The 19,586-nt window shown below is 39.6% G+C and overlaps 1 protein-coding gene across 1 annotated transcript in view; it reads left to right on the forward strand.

The window, feature by feature from the left end:
- Positions 1 to 3,479: 3,479 nt before the first annotated feature.
- mib2 (MIB E3 ubiquitin protein ligase 2) overlaps positions 3,480 to 19,586 on the forward strand; it is a 257,636-nt gene continuing 241,529 nt past the window's right edge. The window contains exon 1 of the mRNA XM_042098212.1: positions 3,480 to 3,581. The gene's annotated coding sequence lies outside the window, so the exon portion shown is untranslated. The remainder of the gene's footprint in view (positions 3,582 to 19,586) is intronic.

Genomic DNA, 19,586 nt, shown 5'->3' on the forward strand with positions numbered 1-19,586 from the left:
TATCACTAATTAAGCTGTGCTGACACGAGGTATAGTCAGAGACTTTCTAATGTGGAGACACAGCACTCAAAAAATACAACTATAGAAATGCATGGGGCTTGTCACGCCAATATGGCCGTTGTCTACACATATCCCACAACTTCCTCGGCAAAACGTCGACATGTGAATACATTGAGCCAATCATATGGTGTGTTGTGAAGACATCGTGCCAATCATGTGTTGTGATCTCGCCGCTGGAGCAAGATTGGTGTCGTGAAGCCTTGCGCACGCGCAGTTCGACCCAAAGACTGTGCCCAATGAGTGCCCATAAAACGTTGGTATATGGCCGCCGAGTGGAGGGACTTGCCTAAAAGGACTTTGGTATAGTCCATGAGCCACAGGCCCAAAAAGGGGCGTGTCACTACCACTTGGGGGAGCAAATTCTCACTATATTTTTTTGAAAGCTACATATCTCTGGAGTATAAAATGGTATGATAGCAAGTTGGATAGCTTTGTGGCTGTACAGGCCTTCAAAGTTGACCTCTGATTTCAAAAAAGGAAATTCCGCCTATTGGCTTTTTTTTGTTAAACCACTCATAAGAGCCCAGAAAATAATCCAAACCTCATTATTACTGATGCATATGTGGTGTTTGATGTTGGCATACATATTTTGAATCATTATGTGATTTTGCCATTCATTTTGGTTGATAAAATTCAAGATTTATGTGTAATAATGAGCAAATCTACGTTTTCAGAGACACAACGTGTTCCAGCACTAATTGAAATGCCCACTACCTCATTAATCAATGTATTTATACCCTCCTACCTCCCAGCAGAGACTTGAAATACAAATGATTACATAGGTCTGCATTGCTATGCTATTTACTATTTGTAAATGTACTATTCGGAAACACCCCAAAATTCAGTAAATTAGTATTGCTTTAGTATTGATTTAGTATTACTGATTGCTTTATTTATCCCTTTATTGTTATTTAATTGTTTTTAAAGCCTCCACAACCGCATCTGCCACAGCTTTCCCAATGTCATGGTCGGTTGCCCTCTCGCTCCATTTTTTCACCGCAGCTAAAATGACAACAAAAAACATTTTCATTAGATTAGGTGTGCTGAAGTGGCAATATTGCAAAGACAACTCAGACATATTCAGCACTTGAACATGTGAAACTGCTCTAATCAAGACTTTAACAAACTTGAGAAATTAATGGACAATTAACAAATGTGTTATGGCAAAGTGTAGCCCGTGCTGTGCTCTCCCTTGTTCAAAATATGTGCAAGTTGAACAAACAAATGAAAGATAAATAACCCAGCATATTTAAAACGTACTGTCATTTTCCATGGCACTGATGCCTGTGACAAGAACATCAGACATTGAAAATGTTAGATTAAGTGTCCTGTGCTATACAGACACATTCATTACTTTTAGATCAACTTACTGTTTGAAGCTCAAGGAAAACCACCAGGACGGGAGCCGCCTCTGTGGTTCTTGGGTGAGGTAGAGGGGCTCCTTATGGACTGGCCTGTGACAAGAGTAAGAGACAGGGAACATGTAGGGGTTGTGTACTAGACCAGTGTTTCTCAAACTTTTCCAGACCAAGGACCACTATGTCCAAAAAAAAAAAAATTCAGAGACTACATGCCTCCACAGCCTGTCCCGGAGCGACACACTGTTACCCTTTGACCTGTGGACAGCCCAGGCTCTAAACACGGCCTGGTCCAGTCTGGACCACGAAACATAACAAACTGTTCCAGCCAGGGGAGGTAGGGGCGAGCTAGCTCTCTGTTTGAACATCAACAGAAGTGACGTTACCCAACATCGCTTTAAGCACCTTTAATGCAAACTACTCAACTTGTGTGACAAATAAAAGCAAACCCACACTAGCAGCCTAGAAGTCAGGTGCAATAGTTAGAAGTAATGCAGATGTGTACTATATATACACCACCATTATAAAGTTTGGGGTGCACATAGAAATGTCCGGTGCTTTTCTTTTGATAAAGAGGAAATTTTAAAGTGACTCTACACTTCTGAGAAGTAGTATGTCTGTGTGATATCATACCTAATTGCAACATTGCCTGCAGCAGCTCTTGCCTTCTTGCTTACACCACCTTTCTGCTGCCTAACATAGATCATCCCCCATCTGACTTGCAATAGCTGGGACTGCTGGATAGCACCTAAAAAAATAAAACGGCAACTGCCATACATTTTGTTATTGTTGATTAAGATAAAAATCATAGCATTAAAAAAAAATAAGTAAGGTTAGTCAATCAGGAGTACAAACATAAATTATAATTACCTTCTGAAAGCATCCTTGCCACCATCACCATCTATGTTAATTCTTGATATCAGTTTATTTGTAAGGGCTCTGTCAGTAAAAGATAGGATTAAACAAAATTATACATGCTATACAATAAACTGAATTGACCTACATTGTGGACAATGGCAGCTGACAGTATATGAAAGCAGGCTTTGAGGACGTTTTGGTTGATAAAGGATTTACTTTCCTCCAGAAGCTATCAAAAGGGACTGTTCATAATAGTTAGTGACAAAGTACTTTCTACAGAAAAATGAGCAGTCACCTACTATTCTATCAATTTATTATCAAGGAATCTATTTTGCTTCTAAACGTCATACTGAAGTTTAGCTATTATTTCAATTTATATTTTAATTTTAGCTTATTTTCATTTGCTACTTGAGGGTCATTGGGGTAATTCCTGTCCTGTCCTACAACATATCTGATACATAAAGATGCATGACAGAAAAGTGACAGTTGAAGTGGTGACTGGAGTTGAAAAGTGGCAAAGATTCTAGAGTGCTAGGCTACGTGAATTTGAATTTGATCAGGGATGGGAATTGCTGTGTGTGTGCATTGAATGGACAGGCCAAACAAAGACCGATTTTCTACGTCTAATTTTTGTTGAAATCACGGCCATAACGGACCGACGGGATTTAGCCCAGATATCAACGTCCAAAAGACGTTGTGTGCTGGGGGGGTTCATACTCTAAGGTTTCCAAAAATATATAGTTTTCATAATCCCCCCAAAAATTGAACGAAATTACACAAGGAAACTGACTATTGCAAGACTTTTTTTAGTATATTGAGAGAACATGCGCTCGTTTGACTAAATCGGCTGCCACAAGACCACAAGTCACCATCTCGAACGAACCTCATGACTTTTATTTTGGAACATTGGTACAATTTGGCCGGAAGCTGTGTTTCTCAAGGAAACTATGGTGGCGATTTAATATAGCGAGTTAATTGCCCTATTTCTTTATCTTCATACTGTTTGGCGCATGTGACTTATTGAGCGACATGGCTTTACAGTAGGCTATCTCTGACAATATTAAATATTTTTTCAATTACCAACGCTAGAGTGCCTAGAATATGTCATGTCGGCCGGCATCGCAATTTTAAGGCTGAATAGCTAACGTTAACATTATTCTCATCTGTCATATGCTATAACTTGACCTTACCGTTAGAATCTAGGTGACAAAATAAATCATGCCTCTATGATGATTCCTCGGACGGTGCGTGACGTTACAGGAGTAACGTTAAATCCTGACAGATCCTGAGGAATTCCAGCTCGAGGTTAGTTTATTTCATTTTATCGTAACGTTATCAAATGAGCATTGTCAGCGTTATGTTGTCCCCTTTAGCCACCTAACGTAGTCTGCTATTGTTATCCAATTTGCAAATAAATAGATAACTAAATAAACAAAGATACGGTCCTCTAATGTTAGCTTTCCTTTGAGGACTGTAACGTTAGCTGCGAACATAGGGGATTAGACCCAGTCCAACCAATATTTGGCGTTATATGCAACAAAGTTCCGTCTTGTAAAGCAAATCTCTTCATTTCCGGCATACAGCTGACCTGTATGACTAGGGTCACACCGTATGTCTGAATGCTCAATTGTAATTAATTACCCAAATCCGATTTTTTTTTTGTGTGTGGCTGTTGACATTGCTATTAACAGATTCCTACGCCAGTGTGGGGTGACAGTCCTGAACAGACCCGCATGCGCAAAACAACAACAAACGAACACACGCACAGCACACAGCTAGATTGACTGTCTGACTACTGGGGGTATTCCAGGTAGGCCTACTGTACGTGATTTAGTGTCAAACCTGGAGAAAACGTAAATCAGAGTAAGTGGTAAACCTCTTAATAGAAGAGCTGTATGGCTTCATTCTCCTAACACAAAAATACCGTAGAGCTCTTGTTGTAGGAGGTTTACCATTTACTCTCAGTTAACAAACCCAGGTTTGACACTAAACCACGTACATGGAATGCCACCCTGGTTCATTCATGCACACAGGAAGACATTTTCCTCAGTTAAAATGTCATGGTGAATGTCATCTCATGTGGGAATAGGCTAATGGTGTGTTCATGGGCACGGGAAAAAACTTTTTCCCCAGGGAAAATATCATCATTCACGTCACTTCATGTGGGAATAACCGTGCGTTCATGGACATCAGAAAAACCTTTTTCCCAGTGAAAACGTCATCATTCACGTCACTTTATGTGGGAATCAGAGGTGTAGTCCGGCAGCCATGGGGTCAGACCTGGGTTTGTCGGTTAAAGTTTTTTTTTTTGCAGAATCTTGTAGACCAGGGGTATCTCTAAGATTTAGGAGGGTGCCCAGTGATATCCCTTGGGCAATGTTGTATATTAACCCTTTCTTGTTCAATGTATTGAATACAAGGTAAGACACTACAGGTGAATAGGGTAAAAAAAATAACTAGCAGATATCACTATGAAACTTCCCCAGTTGATTACTTACATTAATATGGAAAAAAATGTATTACAAGTTATCTGAAATTTAATTTTTGAATATGCAAATTAGGCACAATCTAATTAAATATGTGCTGATTTGCATAAAGTTTAAAAAGAAAAAATCTGAACATTAGATGAAGCCGGGTTCAAAATTACTTTTTCATTGTGTTTACATATTAGATGAAAAGTATTTTACACAGGAAATTTGTATTACAAGTTTTCTGTAATTTAATGTGATGCCATACGAAAAAGCCCAATGTGCCAAAATCATGAAATAGGATATACCTCTAATTTCAAGATGAGTAGGCATACTCATATTAAATGCAAATCAACTCAATTAAAATTTACTAAAATACAATGTTCTGTGTGATAGTTTTTCAGACAGTACATTCAAATTTGGACAATTTAACCCTTTACTAAGTGAATTAATGAATTTCTATATTTCAGATAATGCCAGTCAGGGAGCCATGGGGTCAGACCTGTTTTTGTGGGTTATTTATTTATTCATTTTTGCTTAGACTTGTTGACTTGGGGTGGCTCTTTAATATTTAGGAGGGTGCCGGAGGGTGTGATATCCCTTGGGCAATGTCCTACATTAACCATTAAAGCCATATGTGCCGAAATCATGAAGAAAAAAAAAAATAGGAAAAGCAAATAATCAACTCAAATAGAATGTACTAAAATACAGTTTGCAGTGTGATCGTTATTCAGACAATACTTCATGCATTCAAATTGGGAAAATGTAACCCTTTTCTATGTCAAATAATACATTTATAATTTCAGATATTGCCTGTAATAATTCTGAATATGTACACCTTTCCTAGTATTAGTTCTGATAATTGTCCAGTTCTGGCTCATCCTACCCTAAAACATGCAGAGAATATTGTGCAAGGCACCATTAACCTGGCAACTGCATCTGTTAGAGCTACAAGGATTTTCACTCTTGCAGCCACATCTGATCATCTGCAAAATGTAGTTTGGTGCAAGTTTGACATTTTCTGGTAGACTGGTTGGGCTTAGTAACGAATCAATGAATCTTTCTTCAAATGGCAGTTGACACCCTGTAGAAATCAGCTAAAAGAGGGCAGTTTAGGCTAACAGTAATCATTTACATAGCATACATGCAGTAAGTCCTTCCACTCAGCAGCCATATTGTAGCACTTTTTGGGCACTTATCGGGCATCTATTTCGGCGTGCGCAAGACTTCACAACACCAACCTTGCTCCAGCAGTGAGATCACAACACATGAAAGGGGTCGGATATGTGTAGACAACTGCCATATTGGCGTTACAAACTAACCCAATGCATTTCTATGGAGGATTTTTTGAGTGTTGTGACTCCTCATTAGAAAGTCTCTGGTAAACCACACCTAAGAGACGTGCTATTGAGAGATGCTAGCACGTAGCACCCGTGGATTAGTTTCCTCTCCCACTCTGAGAATGAAATCGGCACTTCAGAACCACCTACATACACCAAACTTTCCAGTCTTATACCTAACTATATTTAGAAGGCTTCTACAGAGGGGTTTGTTGATATGTTATTCCTAGCCTTTTTATGTTACATTTTATTCCTAAAAACATGGCGAAAATTTATTTTTTTAAAGGCTATTGGCAGTATTTTCTGATTTACGGAATAAATAAAAGAGATATCTAAAATTCCCTGTGTAAAAGACTTTTCATTTAATATGTCAACACAATGAAAAAGTAATTTTGAACCTGGCATCATCCAATGTTTCGATTTAGTTTTTTTTAGTTTATGCAAGTCAGCACATATTTAATTAGATTATGCTTAATTTGCATATTTAAACTTTATATTACAGATAACTTGTAATACATTTCTTTTCCATATTAATGTAATTAATCAACTGGGAAAGTTTCATAGTGATATCTGCTAGTTAATTTTTTTACCCTATTCACCTGTGGTGCCTCGCCTTATATTCAACACATTGGACAAGAAAGGCTTAATATCGAGAATTGCCCAAGGGATATCACCGGGCACCCTCTCTAATCTTATTGAGTTACCCCTTGACAGCAAGAAACAGCAAAAAAAAAAACTTTAACCGACAAAACCAGGTTCACCTAAATTATGGCATTTGGCTGCCGGACTAGTGGGAGGTTGCCCAGTAAGGGGCTCGTCATCACTTTTGTCGTCACGTTGTAGTTCGTTTGTAGTCCATGTGACCTTTCATGTCCAACAGTTTTAATGTGAACTTGGGAATTTGCTGTTTTTGTCACTTGAAAGCTGCATATCTTTCTTTCACAAGCATCTTAGGGTATGTTCAGACTTAGCATCTCAGCCAGCGTTCCAAAAAGCAGCCGGAAGCGTTTTTTTTTTTTGCGATAGGCAAAGTGACTAACGTTACGTGTGGGTACAAAATATCGCGGAAGAGAAAAATGGGGTTGGCTATTGCTTTTGGTATGTTATGGTAAAGTTGTCAAGTCAAACAATTCCCTATGACACTAAAACGAGTCTCTCGACCGGTGTTCTGTCACCTTCTCCATTTTTTACTTGTTGTCATGGGAAACCACAGGTCTCGGTAATCCGCTTTTAATCCGTGATTGGTCATCTGTAAAAAAGACAGCATGACATGGCGTTTTCCGCTAGAAGTTGAATTTTCTCAACTTCTGAGCTGCAGAATAAGACGGTTGCGGTCGCGTTTTAAAAGAAGCCGACGACTGTTTTGAAAACATGGTCTACTCCATAGGATTATAATGTAAAACGAACGCCGGCAGCTGCGAATAAGATGCTTAGTCTGAACGTACCCTTACACTACATTTTTAAGCAAATACAGTTTTTATTTAAGATTAGTAAGCCTATGTTTTAACCTTTGTTGTGGCATCCATGTTTTTCAACCATTCCGACGACAAAAAAAGCTTAACTAGAGTCGCAATTCAAAGACCGCTGTTCGCCAGCAGCAGCATCCATCTTCTTTGTTTTCAAGTAGCAAGGAATTCACGCGGAACCGTCGCAACTCTGCCGCAATTATGTGAAGCCCGTCCACCAACTTTATAACTTACACGATGTGATTGGCCTGAGTGAAGTTTGATTTTTCCAGCTCGCAAGCCAACGGAGAGTTGCTAGACTACCCTGGCTGCAAATTACATTTGTTGCTGCTAGGGTGCGTCTAGATTTCTAGGTTATTAGTGCAGTGGTTCTCAAACTTTTTCTGTCATTCCCCACTTTGGAGGTGGGACATTTTCAAGCCCCACCTGACCCCATCAACCTGGCAAAATGGTAACATGGCAACATATAATGGTAACAATGGCAATATATTTAGCATTTCGCATTTTGGTTCCATGTTACGTCATTAGATAAAATAAATGTTAAAAAAAATCTGAATATTTTTTTTCTGGGATCATAGAGAGATAAGTTTGTCCTGGTTGCGTAGCCTATTTGCGTAAGCGCAAAGTGGCTCTCTCTATCTGTGTGTGTGTGTGTGTGTGTGTGTGTGTGTGTGTGTGTGTGTGTGTGTATCTGCGTCTGCGTGAGGCTACGTTGAATTCAATTGGTAGTTGATCCATTTGGTCAATAGCCCTGCATTCACGCCACTTCATGATTAGATTAACATCATCAGACAGGCTGTAAAGTCGTGCGGGAATTTCATTTTATTATGATGGCTAGAGTTGCGGGACTTGAGCAAATTATGCGCAATACCCTCAGTCCCGCAGTGATCCCACATCACCAATGTGCACTCAATTAGACCTACAAAAATACACACACATTAAAGATATGCCTAAGTGTAATAGTTTAAAAATAAATATGAAGTATTCAAATTACTATATGTTTAGCTAGTAGTAATTATGCAGATTATAAACTACTATACATTATTATTAAATACTCTTAAATACATATGAATTCAAAATATGAAATAGAAACATATGACACAAGCCATCATTTTCCGTGTGTTTGTGTGTGTGTGAAGAGAGTCAAGCAGAATCTAGGATGGCCACTGGTGTGAATAATCACACTACAGTATTCAATATTATGATATTTGGGTTGCACTATGTGCATGTTAAATGCGCTTTAAAAATAAAACTGACTTGACTTGACTTGACTTTGAGAACCACTGGTTTAGTGGAATACTTGTTCCATACGGTGCAAGCAGATTCATTCAAATGCGCTGATGACTATCAAAATACCGATGTGCTGTTTGAAGTTGCACTGCTTGCTGTTAAAGGGAAGGACAAATGTAATTTTCATTGGTTTAAAGCATGGGTTCCCAAACTCCATCAATGTGGGCCTACCCTCTGAAAACAGTGACACCTTCGCGCAAACTCAATGAGTTTTCATCATATTTTCGACGTTTGGCTTTGTTGCCCATATCAGGCTCAGGCCGTGCAGCAATTGTGACATCTGTCCATTTTTAGTTAGCTATCGGAACGTCACATATTACCGTCACGTACATGTCCAACCTTATATGTATATGTGTCACTTAATAGTTTATCTAAATTAGCTATACGTACCAAAAATGACGTTTCACCGTGACTCGAAGAGCTGTAAACAGTGTTGTAAGGTACAAATCCGCTTGGAGCTCCAGTGGAATTTTGATTTGCCGATGAGAATTCTCGGGCTAGATCTAACACTGGTAACTTGCAGCTAGCTCGGCTGGCGGCACTGTTGCTAAGTTACGTTATGAAGTTTGGCACAATACATTCTCACTCAGCAAGGGATCAATAATACTTTCCACTAAGATTTAGTATACATCTCTTCTATGATTTATTTCGATTTTATAATGTTGACAATTACATAATCATTGAAAAAAAACATAGATAGTTCTAACATGAAATAAACGTTTTTCCTTCTTTTTTTGAATCAACCTTCCGCGCCTCCCCTCAAATTATTTTTGCGCCCCCCAGGGGAGGCGCACCTCACAGTTTGGGAACCTCAGGTTTAAAGGATATTACGCCTAAAAACACACCCATGACTGATTAAGATACATAAGAACCGCCTTTTTGTGCCATTCGCCTGTCTAGTGCTGCCACTAACATCTATTTTTCTAACAACTAATCTTTAGACTAATTTTTCAATTAGTCGAGTAATCTATATGACTAATTTTGTTTAAAAAAATCAAGTTTTTGTTATTTCGTTGTGTCCATTTTATTTTAAACTCAACTGAAGGGCCAACACATAAAACAAATATCAGCCTACTTTTGTTAGAAGCTGTGAAGTAAACTGTTCAAACACATTATGTATTAACAATCTAAGTATAAGTATCTGCATTTCCATTAGGCTATAGTATCCTGTAGTGGACACTATGGACATAATTCACCATACTGTGTTATTGACATGTATCCCCTTACTTAACTACATGGTAAGTGTGTTCTGTGGTATGAGTTATGCTATGATCTGAGATGCGTTCCGCACAACACTCAATGTATTATTTGGGACGCTGTCTCTTTAATGACGCACACCTTGATTGTTGATATCACGGGCGGCGTCATAAATGAATAAACGACACGCTGTTTTGTTGTCACCGTGAGACACTCTTCACTTCATTTATTGCAATTTCCACAATAGGCTACCATATGAGTCTGGACTGGCCTAGCCTACTATGCTTAGTTTAGTTTTCCCGGTTAATAGGGCTGTAAGGATACACCAACCTCACGATTTGGTTCATACCACGGTTCGACACGAACCCCGATTTTTCTTTTTTTTTTTGGGGGGGGGGGGGGGGGGGTGGATATTTTATTAAATAACCTATTAACATTTTATTTAATAGCCTACATTAGAACACCAGAGGATTACAATATAATGTATTGTATGTATATAATGTTAATAATTTTATATCCTGACATAAAAAGAGAGAATACTGAATGTCTGATATTTACAGGGCTCTCAAGTTTTGAAGTTTGCAAGGAGTGAGACTTTGTTTGTCAGGGGGGAGGGGGCGTGGCATTGGCACAGTGTCACGCCCCCTCCCCCCTGATCGAAGTACATGAAAGTCCTACGTCTGCTTGAACTACTCGTGGCGCCACGCCCCGTCCCCATGTCCCATCGACCCAGCTTCATGAGAGAGCACAAATTCCATTATTTCAAACACACTGTTTTATTTATTCTAGAACCCTATAGTAAATAATAATAAATAATAAATTATATTAATAATGGGCCCTTTGAACAGCAGTGGCTCATTCTACTCTAAACAAACAGAAAACAACCAAATGAGAAAAGGCACATTTAGCCCCAAAATGGTCTCTTGAACAGTGGGGGTTCTGTCCGTGTGTGTGTGTGTGTGTGTGTGTGTGTGTGTGTGTGTGTGTGTGTGTGTGTGTGTGTGTGTGTGTGTGTGTGTGTGTGTGTGTGTGTGTATGTATGTGTGTGTTTATGAGTGATGTTGTGTGTTGTAAGTGTTTGTGGCAGATTTTGATGCCTTGATGACTGATACAGGGGGCTCCCATTTAAAGCACTGTGGTTCAATGTCAGCCATTTTCAGTCATGAGGCAATCCTTAAAAATATTCTTGTTTGCAGTAACAGCCAAAAAAAAATAAAAAAAATGGGTCGGTAGGTAGGTCAATATTTTTTTTTTTCCAAGATTCAAAGAAAAAAAAAAGTACAATTTTGGTCATGGTGATTACGTAGGTATGAATTTAAACAAATGCATATTGTGACGTAACTGACTGGGTCCTCAACCCGTGCCTTCAGGCGCATCATTGCAAACCTCAATCTGATGCAGGTTATGTAGACCAACCTTTCTCAAACTTCTTTGACCTGAGGCCCGCTCATCTACACGTACCCAACCCCACTCCCTCCAAATCAAATTGTCATTATCATTATCACAATCATTATTATGCCTATATTGTTATACATGCACTTTCACTTAAATGTTTTGTGACATGCACATCAGAGGACTGCTTTACTAATGTAAGATATAATTAGTTTCATTGCTTTTGCATGGTTGCATGATGCTTGCATAAGAAAAGAAATACTTCTCAAAACAGCAACAATTATATGGGTGCTATTGTTTTGGGATGTTTCCCTCATGCAAGCATCATACATTGGTAGGAAATGGAGAAAAAAAAAAATGTTTTTTAATGAAGTTTAATTTTAATGCCTGAATGTAAGGATTCAGGAAACACAATACCAGCTTTTTTGGTGAGCAGATAGGCGTAAATCACTGATCTGTTGATTTTTAACAGAGGCTACAATAGCTCTTGGCCACGTTATATTCAAATTTGACTTTACAATACTCAGTGCTATACAGTGTATTATACAGTCTCTGCTCTGTTTCTATGGAAGTTCCAAAAAGCAACGTTGTTCTATTAAGTGTCGTTAAACAATTAAATAGCATTCAACAGGTTGAGCGGAGCTTTGATACCAACGTTATCGATTAGTTTCAGTTTCTCTCACGCAGACGCCTGCATTGAATGAATGCTCATACCACCACTTTATTGTATGGCTCTATGTTTAATGACATCGATAGCAGAAACGTTTGTTTTCTTTTTTTGTCGGCCCGCGGTATCTTGATCAACTGCGCAGCAAATTATCAGACGAAGCACCGGGCCTAATTTCACTCCGCGGACCAGCAGTCTCCACGTTGCGGACCCACATCAAAACAAAACTATTTCCTGATTGGCCGATTGGTTAGTAACTGAACAGCAGCTCTCTGAGCTGAATGAGCGCACAGACAGCAACGTTGTGTGACACGTTTGTAAAATATAGCCCTTAGAAATTTCTGTGCGGGCAAGTTAATAATTTCTGTGAGTGAGAAAGGCCATGTGTGAGCGTGTGAAGTCATTGAAAAGCTGTGCAAATAACAAGACCAAAAGTTGACCCTGACTGACAACGCAGGCCTACATTGTACTGCACAATGCAATATTTTGGGCACAAAAATATTAAAAAACCTGCAGTTTTTTTACCCGTAAGGGTTTGATAGGGCCTAGATGACAAGCAGTGTAGCCTATGATGGCCTAGACATGTTGCTATCAACAACAAAAATAGTTTTAGGCTACTTAAACAACGTAACTGAGTCACTCATCAAGAGTGTGATAGACGCTACCGTCGTTTTGTATGCGTTCATTTTTGCATGTTCCGGTTCGTAAGAAAAATCCCTATGCACGATTGAATGGGGTTTCAGGCAGGGGCGCCTGCAGGAATTAATGCACACCCATCACCCCCCGGAAGAAAAAAAAAAACGTTCACGCGTGGACAGTATTTTTCCTTTATGTTCGTGCATACATAGCATAACAACATCCACATGCAATAATGCAACAACAACGTCTACAATTACCTATTCATTTGGGCAACTTTATACATCCCTATACAGGCTAAAGCTACCTTTAGTTGTGTTATAGCGTACTGTAACGTCTGACTTTAAACAGCTGTAATGCAGTCGTTCTGACAAGCACACCAATTGCCAACCTTGTTCTTGCCCATCTTGAATAGCTCCTCTAGCTTTGCTGCCTCCATCCTTTCTGTTTTCGTTGTTTAAACTTGTGATATCCATGATGAGTATTGAGTTGAATTAGCTCAACATTGTGTGCTGATAACCATATAGAAAGCCGAGTAAAAGAAAACAAGTAGCCTATGCATGCCTGCGTGCGTATTCTCTCCTGCTCAAACATGTGTGCGCGTTAATTTTGATAAGTGTTCACTAACTTTACTTAATAGAAAATTGTAAATAGCCTGATGGTATGCAACTAATGGGATATTGTGCATAGTTGGAAAGGTATGGTAGGCCAATATGGTGTGAATATACACACACACACAAAGTACATTTTTTCTCATTGTTGAGTGATGGTACGCACAGTGCGTACGGATGTACACCTGCAGGCGCGCCTGGTTTCAGGAATCATAAAAAAATGATGCCCCTAACTGCTCGCGAGTCCCTGCGTGCATATCCTCTTAATAAAATCATCGTGTAGGTTGTCTCCCTGAGGACTTTAGATCTGCTACTGTATATCGCTAAACACAAGCATTCATCAGTGTATTTAAATTAGCTAGGCTATGTACCAAAAATTACATTTTACCGTGAGTCGAAGAGCTGTAAACAGTGTTGTAACTTAAATCTGCGTGTACAAAACCGCTTGGAGCTCCAGTGGAATTTTGATTTCACAATGAGAATTCTCGGTCTAGCCGTTGATGTGCCGACGGAATAGGCATCAGCACCAACCTTTGATCAAGGTAAACAAAATCTGACTCCGTGTCCGTCATGTTTGAAAGTTTGTAGTGCTGCGAGGGAGAACGTGCACACGCAGGGGCGCAGTTGAGCAGAGCTGCGGCTATCTGAATGGTCTGAACACAGAAGAGCAAGTGGCTTTGATAAAATGGCCCATTATTTGACATAATACCGGTATTACGATATTGTCTCAACTACATATCGTTTTCAAAAATATATCGGTCGTAGTCGTAATACCGATATATCGCCCAGCCCTACTCCACACTTAGTGAAGTCAATGAACATCTCCTTGGTCTTTGTAACATTTAGCTCCAAAAATGAGCTATCACACCATTCCACAAACTCACTGAGGACAGGCCCGTGATCTTGGACAGAACCATGTAGCAGGGAAAGGAGAACAGTATCGTCAGCAAACTTCACTAGGTGACGATCAGCATGGCGGCTTCTACAGTCATCTGTGTACACGATGAAAAGTAGTGGTGAGAGGACACAACCTTGGGGTGAGCCAGTGGACGTGTATGCCAGTGATGTCAGAGAACCTCTTGTTGACCAGCACCGTCTGTGTTCTTTGGGTCAGAAAGTCTGTAATCCACAGAATTAGCTGATGATCCAGGTTGAAATAGTCCATAAGTTTTTTAGCCAGCATGTGAGGTTGAATGGTGTTAAAGGCAGATGAGAAATCTGCAAATAAGAGCCGGGCAAAAGAATTTGGGCTTTCTACATGTTCATGGATGGCATTCAATATGTAGATTTTGGCATCATCCACCCCTCTTTTGGCACGATATGCAAACTGAAGAGGATCCATCTTTGAAGCTGTGGCGCTGATAATGTGAGCTTTCACAATCCTCTCAAAGGCCTTCATAACAAGGGAGGTGAGGGCTATGGGTCTTAGGTCATTCAGGACCTTAAGGCTGCTCTTCTTGGGAATGGGAATGATTGTGGAGTGTTTCCATGACTGTGGGACATTGGCAGTAGATAGAGACCTCTGGAATATCTGCTGGAAAACTCCTCCAAGTTGCTCAGCACAGTATTTCAGTGTATAACCGCAGATGTGATCTGGACCAGGAGCTTTCTTGATCTGTGTCCTCTTCAGACATTCCACCACAGACTCAACAGTGATGGGGTCACTCGGGGTCAAGGTACTGATGATATCCGCCAACTGAGACTGGTGATCTTTCTCAAACCTGGTGTAAAAAGAGTTAAGCTCATTGGGGAGGGATTCCTCACTGTTGCCAGCCACACACACAGGTCTGAAGTCAGGCACAGTGTTGACTGCTGCCATTGTCTTAATACCCTGCCAGGCCTGTGGAGATTACCTTGTGTGAATTTCTCTTCGATCTTGCTTTTATACGCTGCTTTAGCTTTTTTGATGGCCTGCTTCACCTCTCTGTTGACTTGTTTTTTCTCCAACATAGATCCAGTGTAGAGCAGTCGTTTCTTTTTGTTCAGGATAGCTTTAAGTTCTTTAGTGACCCAGGGTTTATTATTGGGAAAGATGGTGATTTCTTTCGTGGGGATAATATTATCTACACAAAAAGATATATAAGATGAAACACTGTCAGCCTGCTCATTTAGGGTGAGATCAGGTTGTAAAAATATGTCCCAAGATGTACACTCAAAACATGCCCTTAGTTCATTAATACTTTGCTCAGTCCACTGTTTTATAGATTTAACCACTTTCTCTCTTCTCTTGACAACTGGTGCATATTCAGGTGCAAGGAGGATAGAGTTATGATCAGCAGTTCCCAGAGGAGGGAGGGGTAGAGATTTATAAGCCCCTAATATAGAACCATAGCACTTATCAAGAACTCTGTCAAAACGTGTGGCACATGTGATGTATTGCTGGAATTTTTTCAATGATTTGTCTATAGGGCAGTGGTTAAAATCTCCCAAAATAAATTTGGGTGAGTCAGGTGAAATCAGCTCCAGTCTATTCACAGTGTTCATGATGGCATCAGAGGCTGTGTTGGCATTGGCTTTGGGTGAATATAAACAAGAATAAAAAATAGAGGAGGGAAACTCTCTTGGTAGATAAAAAGGACGGAGTGACACGGCCAGGAGCTACATTTGTCTCTATCGAGCCTTAACGGAGTGCTGAAGCCTTCAATAAAGAGTGCATGGTCATCTATGCTGCAATCAAGCCATGTTTCCGTGAACGCCAGGATGGAAGCATTCCTATATTCATGCATGTAGTTAATATTAGCTTGAAGCTCGTCTATCTTATTCCTTAAGGAACGGATGTTACTAAGGATGACAGAGAGGGTAGCACTCTGTGTTTACTTTCTCTTTTGAGTTTAGTTGTGACACCAGCTTTCCTACCCCGTTTCCTTAGTCGTCTTCTATGATTGTCAGCTTGAGTTAACTCCGCTGGAATATCCCATAGGCTTATCCATGAACATGTCAGCAAGTCAGCTTGCAGGTTTCTCCGGTTTAGTAGAAATTCCCTTGTGTATCTGAGAGGTTGGTCGTCATCTAGGAGACTGCTTCCAGTTTTCCAATCAGAGAATCCCATGGCTGATGGAATCGAAAAGTAGCCTTGTGAAGTTGCGGTAGCTTGATACAAAAACAAAAGCGGCATCCTTTCGCGTTCAGTTACTATGCAACTCCAAATCTGAAGTTTGCTGTATCTTAAGCCTTCTGAGATCAAAAAGCAGCAGTGTCTTATATCGTTATAACGTAAAAACAAAGAGGAAGATGATGCACGGACATAAAAACATTAAACACCCTGATAAACAGAAAATATAACAAAAAACACTATGCCATACACAGCCGGTCGCCACAAGAGCAGCGCCACAACGTCGCCTAGCAAAGATGTATGGTATCAAATGAAAGCTCTTCTCAAACAGAATTTTGATGTCAATAAAAACATGCTAAAAATGATTTCAAGTCCCTCCAGAGAACATAATAACTGTAAAGCCTGGTAAGGTCACACCGCTGAAATGGTAGGCTGAGCAACAAATTGTATCAACCCTCAACAATTAATCAAATAGACAAAGTTATAAGGAACAAAGTAGAACTTTCTCACAGATTCTGAAAGCAAGTATATAGAACATGTTGCCAGGCTGGCTTTGTACACATCACAAACATCAAATGTCAAGTCAAGTCAAGTCATATTTATTTATATAGCACACTTAAACGCAATGTTATTGACCCAAGGTGCTCAGAAATAAAATAAACAGTAATAAAAACAAAAAATAAAGACATAAATGACAAAAAATAAAAATAAATAAATGAAAATACAAAATAATAATAATAATAATAATAAACAGATTATGATTGTAGATAAAAATAAACATATGGTTACTGAAACTACTACTACTATAGGCCTAGAGAAAGATGTACAGTAAAGTTAGATGCCAGTTAATATAATGCAGAAAAGAAATAGAAATAAGATTAAATAAATAAAAAATAAAATAAACATAAACAACCAAACAAGGGGAGAAATGAATGGACATTATAGGCCAAAGAAAATAGATGGGTCTTTAAATTTGATTTAAAACTACTGATGGTGGGAGAGGACTTAATTTCTATAGGGAGATTGTTCCAGAGTCTAGGGGCAGCAACAGAAAAAGCTCTATCACCTTTAGTTTTAAGGGTTGCCTTTGGGACTGATAGGAGAAGTTGTGAGGAAGACCTCAGTGGCCTAGAAGGACAGTAAGGACTTAAAAGGTCACAGATATACTGTGGTACCATTCCATTTAGGGCTTTGAAAACAAAAAGTAAAACTTCTGTATGAATTCTGTAATTGACAGGTAACCAATGGAGTCCAGGTAACCAAATGTCTCCTCCAAAAAACATTCATTCAATCAGACATTTCTCCCTCGCTGTCATCAATATCCTCCACTGAAAGTGTAGCCATCTTCAAATTTTTATTTGCACACTGTTCACTACCTTTGCAATAACAGTAGGTGGTGCATGGTAGTCCATCCGACTGACAGCTGCAAGAGGCCCTGCAGCATGCTGGCACTGCCTTGCATCCACAAGCAACAAGCTGTAGACCTGTTTTGGGTGCAATGTCAGTGTTGCCATGAACAGGCACAGTAATTCCATCCTCTATTTTCCAACCAAACAGGCATACATCATCAGTACACTATGGAGGTGTTTTTTTGTCAGCAGCTCTCCACAGAAGGACTTGTAGCCGTGCACGCTTGATGTGTTCCGCTGCATATTCTCTTGTTGGAGGAAGACTCTTTATTTTAGGAGGGTCTCTTTTCTTGGTGAATAGCATGTATCTCAAGTTACTGAGGCTTTCAACAGTCTTTCCATAGTAGAGGCAAGAAAGGAAATCCATTCCTGCCTTCATGCTCATCAGCTTCTACAGTACATATTTACAATTCTTCAAATCAAGATTCCTCTTGAGCATCAAATTGATTGCTGAGGTTTTCCCTTTGCCATATGGATATGACACACTGTCACAACCAAACAATGCATGAACAGCCAACAAATCATAACATTTGTCTAATTTTGCAGCCATAGCATTAATGCAGGGCTCTACACTAACATTTTTTTCCAGGAGCACTTGTGCGGCCAAGTTAAAAAATTTAGGAGCACAGACAAAAATTTGGGCGCACAGTCAGTTCTGTACTTAACTTAAACATAATCTAACATTACACTGCAGCTAACACTTAAACATGCCAGTGCACCAATTGCGAATATTAAGAATGACTGACAACATTTAGGCTACAGGAAATAGGATTTTAAAGATCAGTGCCTACTTTATTCAGTCTGTTCTATTTTCCTACATTTTGTTAATGTAAAATAGTATAATACATTGCCATATTGCATTTAGCCTGTATATCAAGTATCCTGCCAAATGTAGGCTAATTTATTTATTTGTGAATCCATCTGTAGCTAATCCAAATATGCCCATGGTGACCTATCTGACTGCATACTGCCTAATACTACTACTAAAACAGTCCATTTTCTCTTCCACAAAACCCAACATAGGCTAATCAAGGATATATATATTTTTTATACTTTTACTTTTTATTTGAAATATCTGCATTGATGGGGGCAGTAGGCAAACGTTAGGCCTACTTTCGTTTTGCACTTCAGCTTGTATTCGGTGTAAACAAACAAGCATGCGTGGAAGCCTGGAGTTGTCGCGTTCTACCTTTGAATAAAATGGGAGCCTGTTCGCTACAGCTATATTTTGCATATTGCAGCCAATACGTCAACTGGGCTAAAAGGCATGTTAGGTTACCTTTCCTTTTCTCACTGCATTCTCAGAATCTCATTCTGTTCCTCCGATATCCGATGAATTCGGTGGATAGAAGAACTAATTTCTTCAATCTTTGCATCTTGGCTGGCTAGTCTAACTTTCCACTTTTTCTGCGTGCTCTTGGATGTGATAGAAGCGACTACTAGCTACTAGCGAGTCACAACGCGAAACTGCTAACGTTGATGGGAGGTGTAGTTTTTATGCTGCATTCGCGACGTGATTCTATGGTTTGCACCAGTAATGTTTCTTGATGTTGCGGTGTATTTTGTAGATAAACATTGACATGGTTAGAAGTCATTCGCATGACTTCATCATTTTTACTCGCATGTGCGAGTGAAATGGGCGCACTGTAGAGCCCTGTAATGTCAATTACTTTGGGCATCCATGGCCTACTGGTTAGGGAATCGAACTTGTGACTGAAGGGTTCGATCCTTGACCAGTAGGAAAATGTTGGGGTGGGGGGGGGGGGAGGGGGAAGTGGTTGA

This window comes from Alosa sapidissima, chromosome 7, assembly GCF_018492685.1.
Source record: "Alosa sapidissima isolate fAloSap1 chromosome 7, fAloSap1.pri, whole genome shotgun sequence".
Taxonomy (NCBI): domain Eukaryota; kingdom Metazoa; phylum Chordata; class Actinopteri; order Clupeiformes; family Clupeidae; genus Alosa; species Alosa sapidissima.